Source organism: Lepus europaeus, chromosome 11 (assembly GCF_033115175.1).
Source record: "Lepus europaeus isolate LE1 chromosome 11, mLepTim1.pri, whole genome shotgun sequence".
In the NCBI taxonomy this organism is placed as follows: Eukaryota; Metazoa; Chordata; class Mammalia; order Lagomorpha; family Leporidae; genus Lepus; species Lepus europaeus.
This window is the reverse complement of record NC_084837.1, coordinates 73,325,266-73,344,042: the sequence shown is the minus strand read 5'-3', so window position 1 is coordinate 73,344,042 and position 18,777 is coordinate 73,325,266. Positions and strand designations below refer to the sequence as shown.

Sequence of the window (18,777 nt, the reverse complement as noted above, 5' to 3'; positions counted from 1 at the left end):
AACGGAGGTACAAAGATAAGAAAGTACATGACACTGGCGTGTGGCTGGAGGAGAGGGCCCATGGGGAGGGAGAGGAAAGAACCAAGACAAAGATGGGGCATGGTGCAGAATGGGAATTTATTCTGTTGGGCCTGCAAAGTCACTACAACTTGCAAATGGGAGATGTTTTGTGTAAGGCACACAGTCGGTAAGACCGAAGACTGAGCAGGGACAGAGAATGTCACTCCTATCCCTCAGTAATCCAAGCACTCAGAATGGTCAGGCTTGTGGCTTTCTAGTTAGTTTAGTCTCTCTCTCTCTCTCTCTCTCTTTTTTTTTTTTTTGACAGGCAGAGTGGACAGTGAGAGAGAGACAGAGAGAAAGGTCTTCCTTTGCCGTTGGTTCACCCTCCAATGGCCGCCACGGCCGGCACGCTGCGGCTGGCGCACTGTGCTGATCCAAAGCCAGGAGCCAGGTGCTTCTCCCGGTCTCCCATGCGGGTGCAGGGCCCAAGGGCTTGGGCCATCCTCCACTGCACTCCCTGGCCACAGCAGAGAGCTGGCCTGGAAGAGGGGCAACCGGGATAGAATCCGGCGCCCCAACCGGGACTAGAACCCGGTGTGCCGGCGCCGCAAGGTGGAGGATTAGCCTGTTGAACCACAGCGCCGGCCTAGTTTAGTCTCTTCACATGCAATGCAATTCTTTCTCATTCATAAGCCCTCCTTTTAAATTTCAGTTGCTGTATTCCAATAGAAACCAAACAAGCAAAAGTCCTACTAACGTCAGGGGAGCACATATCATGTTCTGGCCCCAGCTACCACTAATTATTGTGTGACACTGGACAAGGATATCATCAACCTGGCACTTAACCATCAGATGAACGAGGTGAACTACCAGCATTAATGGTGTCTAAGGTGACTGCATTGAACATTCTGAAACTGAGATGTGGCTTACAATCCAGCAACAAGGCAAGATGCACTTGCCAGTGCCTGGATACATATAAACATTAGGAGCATCATCTTTAAAATTCACAGAATAGGTGCTGGCAAGTTACAAGGAAACCTCGGGGCCAACAGCTGGATGCTCTTTTTTTTTTTTTTCCGTAAGATTTATTTATTTATTTGAAAGTCAGAGTTACCGAGAAGGAGAGGCAGAGGTGGAGGCAGAGAGAGAAAGAGAGAGGGAGAGAGAGAGACTCGATCTTCCATCTACTGGTTCACTCTTCAAATGGCTGCAAAAGCCAGGGCTGGGCCAGGCCAGAGCTAGGAGCCAAGAGCTTCTTCCAGGTCTCCCACATGAATACAGGGGCCCAAGCACTTGGGCCATCCTTTGCTGCTTTCCCATGTGCATTAACAGGGAGCTGGATTGGAAGAGGAGCAGCCAGGACTCGAACTGGTACCCATTTGGGAAGCTGGCACTGCAGGTGACAGCTTTATCTGCTGTGCCACAGCCCTGGCCCCTGAATGCTCTTTCTAAGCCCAGGAAGAAAACCACTGTGGGGAGGAGGCGATGCAGGTGTGAGGAGCAGCACTCCCGAGGGAAGGTCCATAGAGACCAGTCCACGTAACTACAGAGCAGGCAGGTCCACAAAGACTAGTCCACGTAACTACAGAGCAGGCAGGTCCACAGAGACTAGTCCACGTAACTACAGAGCAGGCAGGTCCACAGAGACTAGTCCACGTAACTACAGAGCAGGCAGGCCCACAGAGACTAGTCCACATAACTACAGAGCAGGCAGGTCCACAGAGACTAGTCCACGTAACTACAGAGCAGGCAGGTCCACAGAGACTAGTCCATGTAACTACAGAGCAGGCTGAGGTGCCCACAACCAATGGCTCTCAGCTCTTTTCCAGATTGTTAAATCAATCAACCCAAATTTTTATTTTAACTCAATTAACCCTTAGTGGCACAGGGGATATACTTAGTGGGGGGACAAAACACATATTGTCTATGAGTCAAAAAGTGACTTAAAAAATTGGACTACTGGGGCTGGCACTATGGTGTAGCTGGTAAAGCCACTGCCTGCGACACTAGCATCACATAAAGGCACCAGCTCGAGACCCAGCTGCTCTACTTCCATAGCCACTTGGGGAGTGAACCAGAGGATATCATAACTCTATCTCTCTTTCTGTAACTCTGCCTTTCTTTCTTTTTTTTTTTAAAGATTTATTTTATTTATTTGAAAGACAGTCTCTCAAAGAGAGAGGTCTTCTGGTTCACTCCCCAAATGACGGCACAGCCAGTGCTGAGTTGATCTGAAGCCAGCAGCCAGGAGCTTCTTCCGGGTCTCCCACGTGGATGCAGGGATCCAAACACTTGGGCCATCTACTGCTTTTCCAGGTACATTAGCAGGGAGCTGGATCTGAAATGGAGCAGCCAAGACTTGAACCCACACCCATATGGGATGCCGGCGCTGAGGCCAGAGCTTTAACTCACTGCACCACAGCGCTGGCCCCTCTGCCTTTCAAATAAAATAAATAAATCTTAAAAAAAAAGTTGGACTCTGAATGTGAAGAATAACAAGCTATTCATTTCACTTACATTTTCCCTTTTTCTGTATGCATAGGAAAGACACATGGTTTTGAAAAGTATATTTGGTGCATGTTTCTTTGTAACTGCCAAAGCTTGCACACAGCCTGAGTGATCATTAGCAGGTGAACAGATACACAAACTGTGGGAGTCCACATAATGGAGTACTTCTCATTGACATAAAACAATGAAACACTGATGGACACAACATGGATGAACAGCAAAATAATTATAATGAATGGAAGAAGTCAGGCCCAAAAGCGGGTACACAATTTCATTTACATAAAACTTCAGAAAATGTAGACTAATCTATATGACAGAAGTCAGGAGCTGCTGAGGGGTAAAAGAGAGGTGGGAGAAGTTAAAGGCACATGGGAAACTTTGGGAGCTGTGTGGTTTTTTTTTACAGGGTTGTGGGGAGGGGATAGGAGATTGATGGTGATAGCATAGGCACCGTATGACAGGTGCATGCATAGGTCACATCCCATCAAAGTGCACACTTGAAAACATGCACTTTATCATACACCAACTACACCTCAATAAAAAGATTTCAAAATATCTTTGTAGAGGTCTAAAACACCTCTTTTAATGAAGTGAAATTGTACTTTTCAGAAAGTATGTGTCATGTTTTAATTGACAGTATTTTTTCTTGATGTTACGTAACATATTGGTGTGCTTTCAAATGAGTGGTACTGTTGAGCTGATAAGCTTCTATTTGTATTTCTACACAAGATTCCTAAATCTAACCCCCAGAGCCTCACCTCCCCCTGCAATACATCTGCTGTCAGTGAGCGACCTCCACTGTTCACCAACCTTAGCTTTCGCCCCTCCCTTCCATGTCCCGTTGGTTGGCAGTTCTGCAGATGCCTGTGGTACATCACTTTTCACACGATCCCTTCTCTTCACTCTCATTCTGGACCCCTATTCCTTCTTGCCTGGACTATTCTAACTGCATCTGCTAAGGTTTTAGGTTTACCCTCTAAAGCAGCCAGAGCACTAGGATGGGCTCGTCTTTCTCAACACTGCCCATAAGCCACTGCCCTGGTTAAGAACGTGGAAGAGCTCCCTCTTGTCTGCGGAAGGAAGCTCAGCCTAGCATCCCAGACTCCCCAGACCTGGCTTTAATCTGCCCTTCTTCCCTCCACTCCAGGCAAAACGGCTTATCCACTCCCTGTGGGAGGCAGAATTGTGGCCCCTAAAGATGTCCACGTCCTACTCCCCAGACCTGTGGGTATGGTATTTTCCGTGGGTATGATTTACATTAAGAATCTTCAAATGGAGCCATTCGCCCTGATTATTTGGATGGGTCTCCTCTAACACAAAAAGCTCCTAAGAGCTGGAAGAAGCAGGGAGAAGAGTGAGAGAAGGAGCTGTGGCAACACAAACAGAGGGGAGCAGCGATGTGATTTCTGGCTTCGGCAGCCCCTTGCAGCTGGGAAAGGCTAGGGATGGATTCTGCCTTCTGGAGGCTCCACTGACAACTCGACATAATTGGTGACATCTATGTCAGATGTCGTACCTCCAAAATGGTGAGATAATACATTTGTGTTTAGGCCACTAACTCTGTTACAGGGGCCATAGGAAAGAGTATACGCCCCTACCTGAACATTTGGTTCCCAAGATAAACCACTCAGGACATCTGCTCTTTGCCCTTCCGCACCCACTCGCCACCCTGCTCTGCTCTCAGAACGCTGATCTGGTCAGACCGCATCAATGGCTTCCCATCCTTTCTGGCTTCTGTTTGGCCATGAGCAGGAAAGGAGAGGTGGGCGGAGAGGAAGGTTGAGTGCAGGAGGCCACGTCTCCCAGCAGGCAGCCCTGTTTGTGCACCACCCTCCCCTGGCTGACTTTAGGCCTTGGGGTGGTGAAGGGTCCCTGCTGACAGTACTGCCAGAGCTCTCCATCTCCTATCCCCTCCCCACAACCCTGTAAATGCCCTGGTTACTAACATTTTCTCAAACTATCCCGTCTCAGCATATCCTCTGCCTCTCACTGGGAAGCTGGCCGACACAGCCACACTACTTGCAATGCCCTTCTCTGTTTTCAGGGCCTATCCAATGTGCTCTGCTGTTGAGGCCTGGCTCAGATCCCAGCTCTGCAGGGCCACTGAAGTCCAGAGCTGAGTGACCCAGCAACATGGACGATTTCTCTACTCTCTCTCTGAACACTCCTTTTTGGTCTCTTTTTGGCAATTCTTTCTCCACCTAAATGCTGGCAACCTTCAAGCTCTTGTCTTAGAAATTCTGTCCTCTAGTACAGATTCTCTCTGGGAGAGCTCATCTGCCCCTCATTTTTTTTTTTATTTTTTTGCCCCCCGTTTTAGTGATCATCTGTATTCTGACATCTGTAAAATCTATGTTTTCATCCCAGACTTTGATCCTGAGGGCTGGATCCATATATTTCCCACGGTCTAACTCACATCTCCCTTGGCCACCTCAGACAACTCATACATGTCAGAAGTGCTCACATCATCTTTCCCAATCCAGGAAGCTGGCCAAGAAACCCAAAAAGCATCCTTGCTATCTTCTCTGCCTTTTTTCTTCCCCACTAATCAACTGCCAAATCCTGTCCTTACTTAAAAGGTATTGAGATGGGGCCGGTGCTGTGGTGTAGTAGGCTAAGCTCAGACTGCAGCACCAGCCACCCATATGAGCTCCGGTTCATGTCCTGGCTACTCCTCTTCTAATCCAGCTCCCTTCTACAGCCCGGGAGGGCAGTGGAGGATGGCCCAAGTACTTGGGCCCCTGCACGCAAGTGGGAGACCTGGAGGAAGCTCCTGCCTTTGGATTGGCCCAGCTCCAGCCATTGCAGCCATTTAGGGAATGACCCAGAGGGTGGAAGACCTTTTTCTCTGTCTCTCCTTCTCTCTGTCAGTAACTCTGCCTCTCAAACAAATAAAATCTTAAAAAAAAAATTATTGAGAATCCACCTAGTTCACTCCTCCACAGTGCCCACACCCAGCCCTACCAATGCATTCTCTGTACTAATGGCCACAACGATCTTTTCAAGCAACTCCATTCCAGTTACTTAAAATCTTCCAGTGGCTCCCCACTGCCTGGAGGATAAGGTTCAGATTCGCAGTCTGGCCTCTGTCATCCTTGTCAGCCTCATCGTGCATTGCACTCCCCATCGCCTCCTGGACCATCCAGTTCCATCCAGGAACTGCATCATGCCTCATGCTGTCCCCTCTGCTCGGAGCACTCTTACCCCCCCCCCCCCCCCCGGCCAACTGCAATCCTACTCTGGTCTCTGCACAAGCCTCGCTGCCTCAGGGAGGCCTTGTTCGGGCCCCAAGACAAGGTCGGGGTCACTCCCCACTCCCATGTCGCCCCTTAGGTCACAGCTGCCCTTGGCTTTAGCACAGTTACTGTGTTAGCTCTATCTTCTCTGCTAATCTCCGCAAGGGTGAGGATTGTTATCAGTTTTATTCACTGATAGAATACTGGATTCTAACATGGGTCTCAACACATAGGAGGTGCTCAATAAACACTGTGCAACACATGTCAAAGGGAGGGAATGAGCTTAGAGAGGTGAAGTGACCCACAGAGTCACTTTCTACTGCACCCACTGTCTCCACTCCTGACCACGGAATCTTCAGAGCTCACCTAAGCCCGCAGACGCTGCTTCTCTGCCTAAATCTGCGCGGCCTGTGTCGCCCACCCCCTGTTCATCCTTTACTCTGGTTATCGTTTTATGTGTTACACATGTGGAGCTCTCTCCAGCTACACCACAAACTCCAGGATGACAAGGCGATGTGGGGATAATTACATCCCGGGCTTCTCCAGCTCAGCGCGCACCGGTGCCTTCATTCAACCACACTTCTTGAAAGCCTACCTTTTCTAGACATTGCTGGGACCACAGCTGTGAACAAAGCAAATGATAACCCACGCTCTCTGAGCTTAATGGCATGAAGTATAAGTAACTGCAGTAACACATCAATACCACGTAACAGTGCCCATTTAAACAAATCATTGTGCCCATGTAGCAGGGGTTTTCAAAGCCAGAGGAGACAAAAACAACAACAACAGAAAAGGCTGGGGTGTGTGTGTGTCTTTCTATTTCAACTGGAAGATTTGGTCACTGTTTTTTTTTTTTTTTTTTTTTTAAACAAGGGTACACTGTGGAGAAGCACACAGAGTTCTGACAGCTTTGAAAGCCAAATCTTAGATTTCTGGCTCAGGACCAGCTGCTGCGCCCCCGCCCTGGCCCCGCAGGTGTTCACCTTCGCCTGCTGTTAGAGAAGCTGCCCTGGGAAGTCTGCCAAGCACGGCTGCAGCCTCGCTCCTGGCAGAGCCCCTGTCCCGTAGCAAGCATTCAAGGTGCAGCAAGACCCCGAGGCATGCACGGGAGCGAAGCACACGCCACGCGGGCTTCCTTGAGTCCAGTGGGCAGAGACACGGAGGAAGGAGAAGCGGGGGGAAGAACTGAGCTCTCGGGAGGGGGGGTGACCGTGGGCCCTTAAACAACGCTTCCTGGTGCCTGGAGATACAAGTCCTGGGGAGGAAAAGAAGGAGGGCGGCTTTCTGTGCCTCTCTGTCCAGCCCCTCACTTGCTGGACTGTGGCGCAGAAGGAGAGAGTAAGATCCAACATGGCGTGCTCAGCCTTCTGGCCCCACCTACACATAAAGACAGAACCAAAGCCCAGTCAGGCAGCCAAACGGAACCAAAGACTCAGTTATCCAAAAGGGTAAACAAAGGAAAAATACTCCTAAGAAAACCAAGTGGGACGTTTTCTAAACAGGCCCGCAGTGCTGTGAATTTCTTAGGGGCGTACACACATGGAGGAACGCTATCAGGTCCGCCGTGGAGGCAGAGACACTGCCATGGGAGGGTGGGGAGTTTCACGGGCGAAGGGGGACTCGCGGCTTCAATGCACTGGCGATGATTTACTCCTAAGTGGGGGGGAGATGCTGGTAACTGAGAGCTGGTTATCCACTCCTTTTCGTACTCATATATCGTCAATATTCCTCAATATTTTTTAAACAGTGATTCCAATTGTGCAAGAGCCAAATGTATGTTTTCTAAATTTAGCAAATTAGGACAAACTTAGCTTATCAGTGTAGCCTCCAGCAAAACATGAATTGATCCTATATATTTCATTTGTTTCTAGCTACAGGACAAACACAAAGATGGACCATCTATAGCCCACACTTTGGAATTTAGCTATCTGATTTGCAGATAGCTGACTTTCTTAAACAACCAAATGTGCCTGCCACACGCTGGGAAACACTTGCTGAGGATGAAGGACAGAGGATGAGGTGGGACAGGAGGGATCTCAGGTGAAAAATATAGCAAGGGGCCATGGCTTGAAGAGCTGTCCCCCGAAACCAAAAATGTAGAGCCAAAGTCTTATGTTAAGGATACTAAGAAAGTGGGCGTCTAACCCAATTATGCTGTTTGGAGGTGGAGACTTTGGGAAATGGTTAGATTAGGCTAGGTCCCCAGGGCAATGCCCAGTGATTGAATTCCAGTGGCTTTACAAAGAGATGATGGCTAGATCTGTGCACTCCCTGTCTCTGCCACTTCTAGATTCTACCATCAAAAATGCCATCACCAGAGGCCAAACCAGTGACCTCTCTTGATCTTGGACTGTGAACCTTCAGAACCATGAGCCAAAATAAGCCTCTTTCATAGGCCTCAGGTACCTAACTGCAATAATGAAAAGGTGACTAATAAAAACCTTGTAGATGCTCACATATATGGCGGTGGGAAGGAGTGAGCTGAAAGGGGAATGAAGAGCAAACCTTTCCAGAATGAAGAGCTGGTATATGAGACTATGCATACTTACTTTCCCAATCTTACTTCTTAAAAACTTTCAGAGCGTAAGCTGTGTTTGAAAACAGCTCCCTTCTGTAACAATGTGCCTACTAGTGACTGCTCCCCTCCAGGTTTAGAAAGACACAGAAGACTAAAGTATGGGCATTGGAGTCAATTAGTCCAGGGTCTGATGGTACAGTCATGTGTGCAAGTGACATCCTCTGTAAAACTGACAAAGACCAGTACACAGAGGGCAGAAGTAAAGCTGAAGGTGACACGTATGTACCAGGTACAAGGCCCAACGCACACAATCTCCCAGTCTCAACCATTCTTTTGTCCTTGCACTGGGAATAATCTTCCCTAGGGCATTCTCTCCCTCTTTTCCTAGTTAGGGTCTGTTGACCACAGAGAGGTAGAACCTTGGGTTGGCATCACTAGGTGTCGTCGTGACTGCCACAGTGTGGGCTGGCCAGTGAGACAGGTTTCCACTTCGGCAACAGACAGACAGGAGACTTTGTGGTTGGGGCAGAGGCTCTTCCACATGGTCATCTTATTGTCCGCCCAGACCACCTCGTGGCTTACACCTCTCCTGATGGATCCTATTCCTGCTGCTGCCTGGTCCCTCTTTCTGAGAAATTCCTGTTTCGTGAACTCTGTCTACCTCCTTGCTGTCCACTTAGGTATATCTGTGCCTTTCTGGTTTTTAATTGCCCAGCTGTGGTAACCGTGTCCCCTCATCTTGCACTTGGAAACCTAAGGGCTTCCACCTTCCTGACTGGCACCAGGGATCACCTGCTCTTTGTCCTTTGATTCAGGTACCCTCCTGGCTTCTGCCTGCTCATGTGGTCTCTGACCCACTTAGCCTGTCTCCTTCATTGGCATCTGCCTAGCAGGTAGCCTTTGATCTATGTTTTGTTATGACCTGTGGGTTCTGTGTACACCTTGACTCACAGTGGCATATCAAGGGGAAATGCATTTAGCAACTGCCCAATCAGAAAGCCTGTCTCTAACCAATGAGGATGAACAGCAGCCCTACTCGATAGTCTCCAGACTTGTCCAACCACTGCGATAGAGTCCTCCCGGTTCCTTCTTGGGGCTGGAACCTCAGCTTCCTTTCTCCCCATGTTCAGGCTTGGCACAGCTGGCCTTGTGACTGTTTCAGAAGCTCCTGTCACTCACAGTCCCAGGGTTGACATCACTCCCACTGCACTCAGCTGTCACCAGGGGCATTCAGGAGTACTGCGGATGCACATGAAAGAAATCATTAATGGGGCAGGCATTAATAAGAGCAGAGCCAGCAGTAAGTCACAGCTTTGAAGAAGGCTGTGCTAAGACACAAGGCCAAGGCCAGGAACCCAACGTGGCTTGAGGAGGAAAGTGCCATCTTAGCTCCACTGAAGAGCCAGGGCTCAGCAGGGCATCTCACTTCACACACCCGCAAAACCTGTGGAGTTACATCTAAATGGCTTTTTCATGTACTGAAAATAAAAATGGCCCAGCATATACAAGTACTAAGCAGGAGAGTTTATAGGGAGAAATGGGAAATTAAAGTTGGACAAGCAGATTGTGGTCAAAGAGTTATCCACTAGAACCAGAAACTGAATTTGCATTCAAATCTGTAGGTTATGGGAAGCACAAGTTACAAACATGTATGACCTCACTCTTCTCCAACTATCCTGACCGTCCACCCCAAAATGCGCTAAAGGCAGTGTTTCCCAAAACTGGTGCCAGGCAACACTAGGCCCTCTGTGTTTTTCTATTACACACAATTTGGGAAACATTTCATACTGTGACCTAGAGTCAGTCATTCCCACCCCAACTTCAACCCACGCACAGTGATTACTAACCCATGAAAGGCTCTGAAAATTCAAGAAGAAACAAATCCTTTCTTCTTTGCTTCTCCAAATCTGACTAGGTACTTTCTTTGAATACCTATTGACATTGTATATATTTTTGGAAAACACCGATTGAGAGATTCAGAAATATACACACATTTGTTACCTTGGCCATGCAAGTGTATATACCTTAAATTAAAATTTTTATGTATAAACACACACAGACACATTCAGGCATAGAAAATACTTTTGTAGCAGAGGATTCTGCAGAAGAGATTCAGTGTTACATCTGGTACTGGTTCTGTCTTGTTGGTGTGCTAACAGGAAATGTCTTAAGCACAAGCACAAGAACTTCTCTGCACAACTCAGAATCTATGAGAATACAGATCCAGGGGCCAGCGCTGTGGTGCCCCAGGTTAAGTCTCCACCTGCAGCACCAGGGAACCATAAGGGCACCAGTTCGAGTCCTGGCTGCTCCACTTCCAATCCAGCTCCCTATTAATGTACCTGGGAAAGCAGCAGAAGATGACCCAAGTGCTTGGGCCCCTGTATCCACATGGGAGACCCAGAAGAAGCTCCTGGCTCCAGACTTTGGCCTGGCCCAGCCCCAGCCATAGTAGCCACTTGGAGAGTGAATCAGCAGATGGAAGAGTTCTCTCTTTCCCCATCTTTCTCTGTATCCCTGCCTTTCAAATAAATAAATAATAAATGAATCTATCCTTTCCCCAACACTACCCTAACTCAAACCTAACAGAATCACTCCCTACATTCTCAAGTTTCCTTTCTTGCTGACAGATCTCAGATGTACAGAAGGAAAGAACAGTGCATTCAAGATGATTCTTGGGTAGGGCTAGGATTTCTGAGGTTTGGGGGAATTACTAACACAGTTAGCCCTCTGGCTGCATATACTGCAAGATGCAGATTCAACCAGCCACAGAAATAAAACATTCCAGGGGCCGGCGTTGTGGCATAACAGCTTAGGCCTTTGCTTGAGATGCCAGCATCCCATATGGACACCAGTTTGAGGCCCGGCTGCTCTACTTCTGATCCAGCTTCCTACTGGTGCACCTCAGAAGGCGGAGGAAGATGGCCCAGGTGCTTGGGCCTCTGCAACCAGGTGGGAGACCTAGAAGAAGCTTCTGGCTTCAGGGTGGCCCAGCCCTGGCAATTCTGGCCATTTGGAGAGTGAACCAGTGGATGGAAGACCTCTCTCTGTCTCTGTCTCTCCCCTTCTCTCTCTCTCTGTAACTCTGTCTTTAAATAAATTTAAAAAAATTTCAGAAAAAAATCTATACTAACATGTATCATTACTCTCTAAACAATGCAGTATGACAACCATTTACATAAGATACATTGTATTAGGTATTACAAATAATTTAGAGATGATCTGAACTATAAGCGAGGACGTGTATAGATTATATGCAAACACTGCTATGTGACCTAAGGGATTTATACGTAGATTTCAGGATCTGAAGGGGGTCATCAAGCAATCCCCAGTGGATTCTAAGGGCAATTGTACTTGGAGGTTGTAGCTTGGTGTTGGGGTGCCTTTAGCATAAATAATTGACAGCAGACAAAACGAATCACCAAAGAGAACTTCCCCTGATCCCATACATACCTTCAACAGTATTTAAACCTCGGGAGCTTGAAGTCAAGGAACTCCCCACAGACTGGACAGCAAGCTGTCTGTCTCTAGCCGCACGATCCTCTGTGTTGTTCTCTTTACTGATTTTATCAATCTCTTTTAAAGGTGATTCTCCACCAGGGGTGGGGAACCTGTTTTTTGCCAAGGGCCATTTGGATAGTTATCACGTCACTTGCAGGCCATACAAAATTATTATCAACTTAAAAATTAGTCTACTACAGATTTATTGAATTTCAATTCCCTGGTTACCAGATGTTTCCCACCCATGGTTTAGAACTCCAGAAAAGGGGCTGGCGCTGTGGAGTAGTGGGTAAAGCCGCTGCCTGCAGTGCCAGCATCCTGTATGGGTGTTGGTTCATGTCCTGGCTGCTCCACTTCCGATCCAGCTCTCTGCTATGGTCTGGAAAAGCAGTGGAAGATGGCCCAAGTGCTTGGACCCCTGCACCTGCGTTAGAGACTGGAAGAGGCTCCTGGCTCCTGGAGCAGCTCTGGCTGTCACTGCAGCCAACTGGGGAGTGAACCAGCGAATGGAAGACCTCTCTCTCTTTCTGCCTCTCTCTCTCTCTGCTTTTCCTTCTCTCTCTGTGTAACTCTCACTTTCAAATAAGTAAATAAATCTTTTTGTTTTTTTAAAAAAAGGAACTCCAGAAAAGTTACAAGAATGTTACAGTAAACACCCATATACCATCCAGTCTCACCAACTGTCATCACCCTGCCACCCCTGCTACTTTCCTGAACTTGCTCTGCCGCCCCACACTGCTGGAAGCTGCAGATGGCACGACACTTCACCTCTTATGTCCGACACTTCGCCTCTTATGTCCGCATCTCTAGAGAACAAGGGCGGACCCCTGAGACCCAGCGTCACTACTGCCCCTAAGAAATGAAGCGCAACGCCACAATATGAATGCATGTCCCGCTCGTCCCCAAATCGTCTTTTTCTTGGTATTCTTTCAAAGTTCCCACCACTCAGTTCTTGGCTATGTCATGTATTCTAACCTACAATCATCAGGTCCCATCCCCGGGGTCCCTGTGTCTTTTTGGAAGGCAATGGCCTTACTGCATCACAACAGAGACCCACTGCAGATGCTGCTGAACGCGTCCATCAGGTTAACAGCGGTGAGCTCCTGCTAACCTCTCCATGCTCCCAAGCAGTCTGTGGGAAGACCCCACACAGCAATGCGGAAATCCCGCTGCCCAGCCACCTTCCACGCAAAGGTGTCCTCCCCTAGTGGAAGTGCGGGTCAGGCGAGGGTTTGCACAGTGCTGGCGTTCTGGCACGTTCTACTGTGTGCAGGGATTTCCAGACAATGAGCCAGCAGCATCCTCCGGCGTCCTCAGTGTACGCGCTCCCTGCAGGGGCCTGGCTGCGCCTTCCTCCCCCACCTCCTTCTGACTGGACTGGAGTTCAGGCCCAGTCCCCAGGAGTCACTCGCCCTTTATCTCCGATGCCATCACCTCCTCCAAAGCAAATTAAAAACCAACCAACCACAACCACCTTGCCACCTGCCAACTCAGAGTCTTTTGCCAACAGCACAAGGAGCGTAATACATGACTACTGGGTTAGACAAGACTGGGACTATAGGATATGTTTCATTTTTGAAAAACAATCAGACCCCCTCAGCCCCTGGAAATCTTCCCTTCTGGTTGGGGCAAAGCTGCTTGCTCTTCACAACCAGGCTTTCTGGGCTGCTGAGAAACAGGGGCACCCGCGTCTCTTCAGTGTTCTGTTCTTGCAAGAACACGGGTTTGTTCAGAGATCACTGGGCCCATGCACCCCATCTGACATAAAAAACAGAGGCTCGGAGGGGTGAAGGGACTCACCCAGGGTGGAGCTAAGACCAGAGTCAGATTTTTAAAAATATCTCCCTCACCCCTATGTTTTTTTCACCTCCTTCCCAAGGACTAGGAGTGTCCCAGGCTCGGAGGGAGCCCAGCGTCCATCAGGGGCCTCCTTCTTCCCTCGTTTGCATTTTGACTGCATTGCACATGTCAATTAAATATTCCCATTAGGAGCCTATTATTGATATTATCATTAATATCATTTTAAGCCAAGCGTTTCTGCAGGTCAATACAAGCAGGCTCAGGGTGCACGCACGTACACTTCTCCAAGCAGAAAAAGAGGTCCGGGATGGAGGGCCTGCTCGAGGCCGCTTGCCCGGAGGCTGAACCTCCAGCAAGTGACAGCTCCGAGCGCCCGCAGAAAAGCCTCGGACCAGAGGCCCGCTTCCCCGTCGCTCGCGTTAACAACACAGCAGAGGCGTGCGACTCCCGTGCTCATCAAACGCTCAAGGAAGGGAGAAAGTAGGGAACAAAGCCCAGCGTGGAAAAACCCAGCCCCGCAACCCGGGGGAACCGGCGACCGCGCCCTCGCCGCAGAGGCCCGGCGGGCTGCAGAGGCTGCGGAACCGCAGTGCGGGGCGGGGGACCCACAGCCGGGCTGCGCCTCCCGCCCCGCCGGGCGCCCACGCCGCGGAGCATCCTCCAGCGGGCAGAGCGGGCGCGGCGGCTGCAGACCGCAGCGGGCCCCGGCAGGCCCCCACCCGCCCCCGGCGCGCTCACCAGTCCGTGCGCCCATCCCGGAGCCGGCGGTACTGGGCGTGCGTCCGTCAGCCCGGCGGGAGCGCGGCGGGCAGAGCTGGGGCGGCGCCGCGGCCGGGGCGAGCGCGGCGATCAACAGGCGGCTCCCGGCCGGGCGCGGCGCGGGGCGCGCGGCTGCAGCGGGGCAGGCTGGGAAGCGTAGTTCCCGGCGGCGCGCGCAGGCGGGACCCCGGCCCGGGCGGCCGCGGCCCCGGGCTCCGCACCCCGCGCGCGCGCGTGCGCGTGTCTGCGCTTCTCCGGCAGGTGTCGGCGGTGCGCAAGAGGGCGGCCTCGGCCGGGGCGAGGCCGCGCGGGCTGCCTTGAGGATAGGGTGCGTGGCCAGGGCTTGTGAGGAGCGTTTGGGCGAGTGGGCAGCTTTGCGCGTGGTCTACCCCTCGTTCCCACCCGGCTCGGGGAGAGCCCGGGACTCCCTGGTGTGCCTGCCTGGGGGCGGGCGGGAGGAGCTGGGCGAGATGCAGGGGAGAGGGCGACGAGCTAGGCGAGGCCGCCCCGAGGTTGTGAGGGTGTTGGCTTCCCCGGGCGGGAGCCTTCCTTGCCAGGGAGTTCCTAGGCTCACGCCTTGCCCAGGAGGGGCCTTCTCAAAGTTGGTGGTAGCGGGGGATTCAAAGACGAATTTATTTTTGATGCCAATTTTTTTAAAAATCATTTTTATGGTTTCTGTAGAGTTAAACGACAGATAGTTGGGTCTTGCAGGGCTGGGTAAAGATTTCTTGCTGTTGGGCCCTGAAGACGTGCTGGGATGTCCTTTGTGCCAGCTCCTTGGGAAATACAAGGAGACAAACACATAGGTCTTGCTTCCGAAGCGTGGAAGTGGGGTGAGGTGCCAGGGGACGGAGAGCAGAATTATGAAACTGCGTAGCACAGTAGGGTCACCTTCTGGAAACGTTTTAAATTAGAGGTGGTCTCTCTTTGCTGAACCCTGGCTGTGTAGTCTTGAGTGTAACCTTTGCTTAAGGCGCTGACCCTCACAGTTGAAGGTGTATTTTTTGTTAAGTGGTTTCTCCGGGTATTTCAGTCTGTGGTGGGGGCTGGATGAAGCATGGGGCCTGTAATCCCAACTGGGTGAACGCTGCGTGGAGGTGGAGCATCCTGCTCCGTCTGGCGTGTGGTTTGCAGTCTGAAAAGAGAAAAGTGCTGTAGAGGGAATTCCATATGTGAAAGTAACAGCCCCCCTTTGCATTTGTGAAACTGTTTTCCTATTCATGTTTCCACTTGGTTTTTTGCAATGACCCTCTAAGATGGACAGAGCCAGGCTTTTTTTTTCTGCAGTGAGAATTGTGTTTTTCCTCCAGTGAGAGAGGTGCTGTGACTTCAGGGTCACACAGCTGGTGGTGACGTCTGTCTCCCCTTCCACCGCCCGCCACACTGTCTTTCCTCCATACACTTCAAAAAGAGGCCTGGGCTGGATCAGAAAATAAAGCAAATTCTCCGAGGCTCTTGGGGATAGTGTGCCAATTGCAGACTGTACTAGGGACCTTCTTGATATTCCAAATGTCCTGTGGGAATAAACAGGGTGTCTTCGGTTGATGCAAACCGTAGCCTTCTGCTAAATCAAAAAGGGGCTTCTTACAGATCAAGCCGGAAATTTTCCCCCAAAAGAGCTGATGGTAGCCAGAAGCTGAAAATAATAAAGCATTAATAACATTTTGTTTATATCGGAAAAAGGGTAGAAAAAGACACTCAGTGGTATACTGTCTTTCTCTGTGGTTTTCTTGTGGTTCCCCACAAGGATACGGCTGCTTGTGATGAAATGAATGAGCATTTTTTCCGAAGCACTGTGACAAGAAGCAGACATAGAAATGTTTAAAGTTCTAGTTGACAAAGCGAGACACAAGAGCTCTCCTGTACACTCAGAGCCACATGTAAGCTCCAGGAGGATGTTGATAACAAGCTGAAAGTGAGTTATGAAAAGGAGCGTCCGGTCCATCTCTGTCTGTACCATGACAGCTGCGTTAGTGAATTTTTTTTTTTTTAATGTTCATCTATTTCTTTGAAAGTCAGAGTGACAGAGAAGGAGAGAGAGAAAGACATCACCAATCTGCTGGTTCCTCCCTAAATGGCCACAATGACTAGGGCCGGGCCAGGAGCCCAGAACTCCATCCAAGTCTCCCAAATGCTTGGGTCATCTTCTGCTTTCCCAGCCCCATTAGCAGGGAGCTGGATCAGAAGTGAGACAGCTGGGACTAGGTATGGGACCCACAAGTGGTAGCTTAATTCGCTGGGCCCCAACCCCAACCCTTCTAGGTACAATGGATGCATGAGGAAGCTGGAACACTTTACCTACCAGATGCAGTCTTTTTAGTTCTTTTTAACTCTATGTCTATGTCTTGTTTGGATTAAGGGAGAAAGGATGCCATCATGCCTGTGATTCATCAGTTGAAACCCATCATTGTTTCTGGACCGTATCTTGTAGATTGAACTTTTCCACTTGCTTTTTTGAAAATGAAAATGTGGAACTGAAACACAAGTCTTAGAACGAGAAGGGACCTTGCAGATCTCTGTGTAGCCTCTTCATGCAAATGAGGAAGCTGATGGGTGGACAGCAAATGTCACACACATAAAAGAAAAATTCTCAGTGGCATCTATAATGAAGCGCTTTAATTATTCACACTGGAATATGTTGCAGACCCCATTAGGAACAGGTCTGGGATACTATTGCTTGCCTACTCAGCATCTACCTGCCCTCTCCTTCCTTATAGAGGCCTGTGTGGAGGTGTATCACTCACCAGGACCATCTCAGAGGTACCCTCCTAAACCTGTCAGGGGCAGGGGGAACAGAATCCTCTTAATTGGTCTATGGGAGATTAGGAGTTGGCCCCGACCCCATTTTGCTGCTAAGGCTGGAGGAGCTTCTGCGAAGTGTCTTCTGGAACTTAAACCTGCCACCATCTCCACTGGATGTCCTTGCATCTCCTGCGGTCACCTGAAACCGGAATGGCCGTCGGGGAGCCAGCCTGAGGGTGAAGTCCACCACTGATGATGATGGCAGAGTACAGGGATGTGAGAACTTGGGCTGTAGCTGGGTCAGTAAATCAGTCAGCCCCGTGCTGCCCTGCTTCCAGGATTCTTGTTGGACCGGATGATAAACATCCTTACTGTTGAGTCCGTGTGAGATGCAATTTCCTGTTACCTGAAGCTGAAAGGTCTTTGTGTGCAGTGAGAAACTCCTTTCTAATACTGATTAAAAACAACCACCACAAGCCACAGGGGAGGAGATCAGGAACTCTGATGGAACAAATGACAGCCCAGGTTTAACCCAGACCTTTATGTGGATTGGCTGTGGCCAGATTGTTCACCCTCTCTAAGGCTCATTTTCTTCATTTCTAGACAGAATAATAGTAACACATGGGACTGTGAAAATTAAATGTGAAAATTTCTGTTCAGTGTGCTACAAAGTAAATGGTGGCTTGGAAGGATGTAAAGAGTGGTGACTATGTTGGTCAAGTTTGAATTAAATAGTTCTTTTAGTGAAACTGGCAGCAAGCATCTAAAAGTGAATCACCCTGAAATGGTGATCAAGTTAAATGACACCAGTGATGCAGTCTGCAAAACCCACAATGTGAGACGACAACTCAAGTTTCTTCAATAAATTTGCAAGATAAAGGGGAAAGAAAGCTTATGGCTACATGGAAATGCAGGGATGCACCAAATGCAGTGTGTGGATCTTGATTTGAACAAGGCAGCTGTTTTTAAAAACCACATTAATGAGAGTTGGGCTTTTGGCACAGTGGTTAAAACACCATTTGAAACACCTGCAACCCGTATCAGAGCGCGTGGGTGCAAGTAACTGCTCTGCTTCCATTTCCAGCCTGGGAAGCAGCAGATGGTGGCTCAAGTACTTAGGTCACAGCCGCCTGTGTGGCAGACCCAGCTTGAGTTCCAGTTCCAGCTCCAGAGCTCCAGCTGTTGCAGTCATTTGGGGAGTAAACCACTAATGGAAGAGTTTCTCTCTCTCTCTCTTCCCCCGTCTCTCTCTCCTCCCCTCTCCAACAAAATGAAAATAAGTAACAAATTTTAAAAATCATATTAATGCGACAATTGGAGATTTGAAAATTTTTAGATATGATAGTGGTATCATGATTATGCTTTTCAAAAGTAGACCTTACCTTTTAGAGTAATAAACTGAACATTGCAGAAGAATTAGCATCTAGGATTTGCTTTTAAATTAATGTGATGTTGGGGAGGGGGTGGAGTGGCTGGATGGGGGTGCGGATGCAACAGTATTGGTCAGGAATTGATAGTGGTTGAAGCTGAGTGATGGGATTTTATTAAACTGTTCTCTAAACACTTTTTAATTTTTAAATGCAGTTTTATTAAGATATTTATATTTTTCACATGCCACAATTTTCCAGTAGTTTTTAGTATATTCTCAGAGTTGTCTGACTGCGACCCAATCTAACTTTAGAACATTTTCTAAACGCACACAGAAGCCGC

At 49.2% G+C, this 18,777-nt stretch overlaps 1 protein-coding gene and 1 pseudogene across 3 annotated transcripts in view; both read right to left on the bottom strand.

Moving 5' to 3' along the window:
• The window catches only part of TMOD2 (tropomodulin 2), a 59,147-nt gene extending 44,758 nt beyond the window's left edge, over positions 1-14,389 (bottom strand). For all 3 annotated transcript variants that reach the window (XM_062205924.1, XM_062205922.1, XM_062205923.1), the window contains exon 1: positions 14,305-14,389. The gene's annotated coding sequence lies outside the window, so the exon portion shown is untranslated. The remainder of the gene's footprint in view (positions 1-14,304) is intronic.
• A 1,339-nt stretch (positions 14,390-15,728) lies between these two features.
• The window catches only part of LOC133770576 (double homeobox protein A-like), an 11,027-nt pseudogene continuing 7,978 nt past the window's right edge, over positions 15,729-18,777 (bottom strand).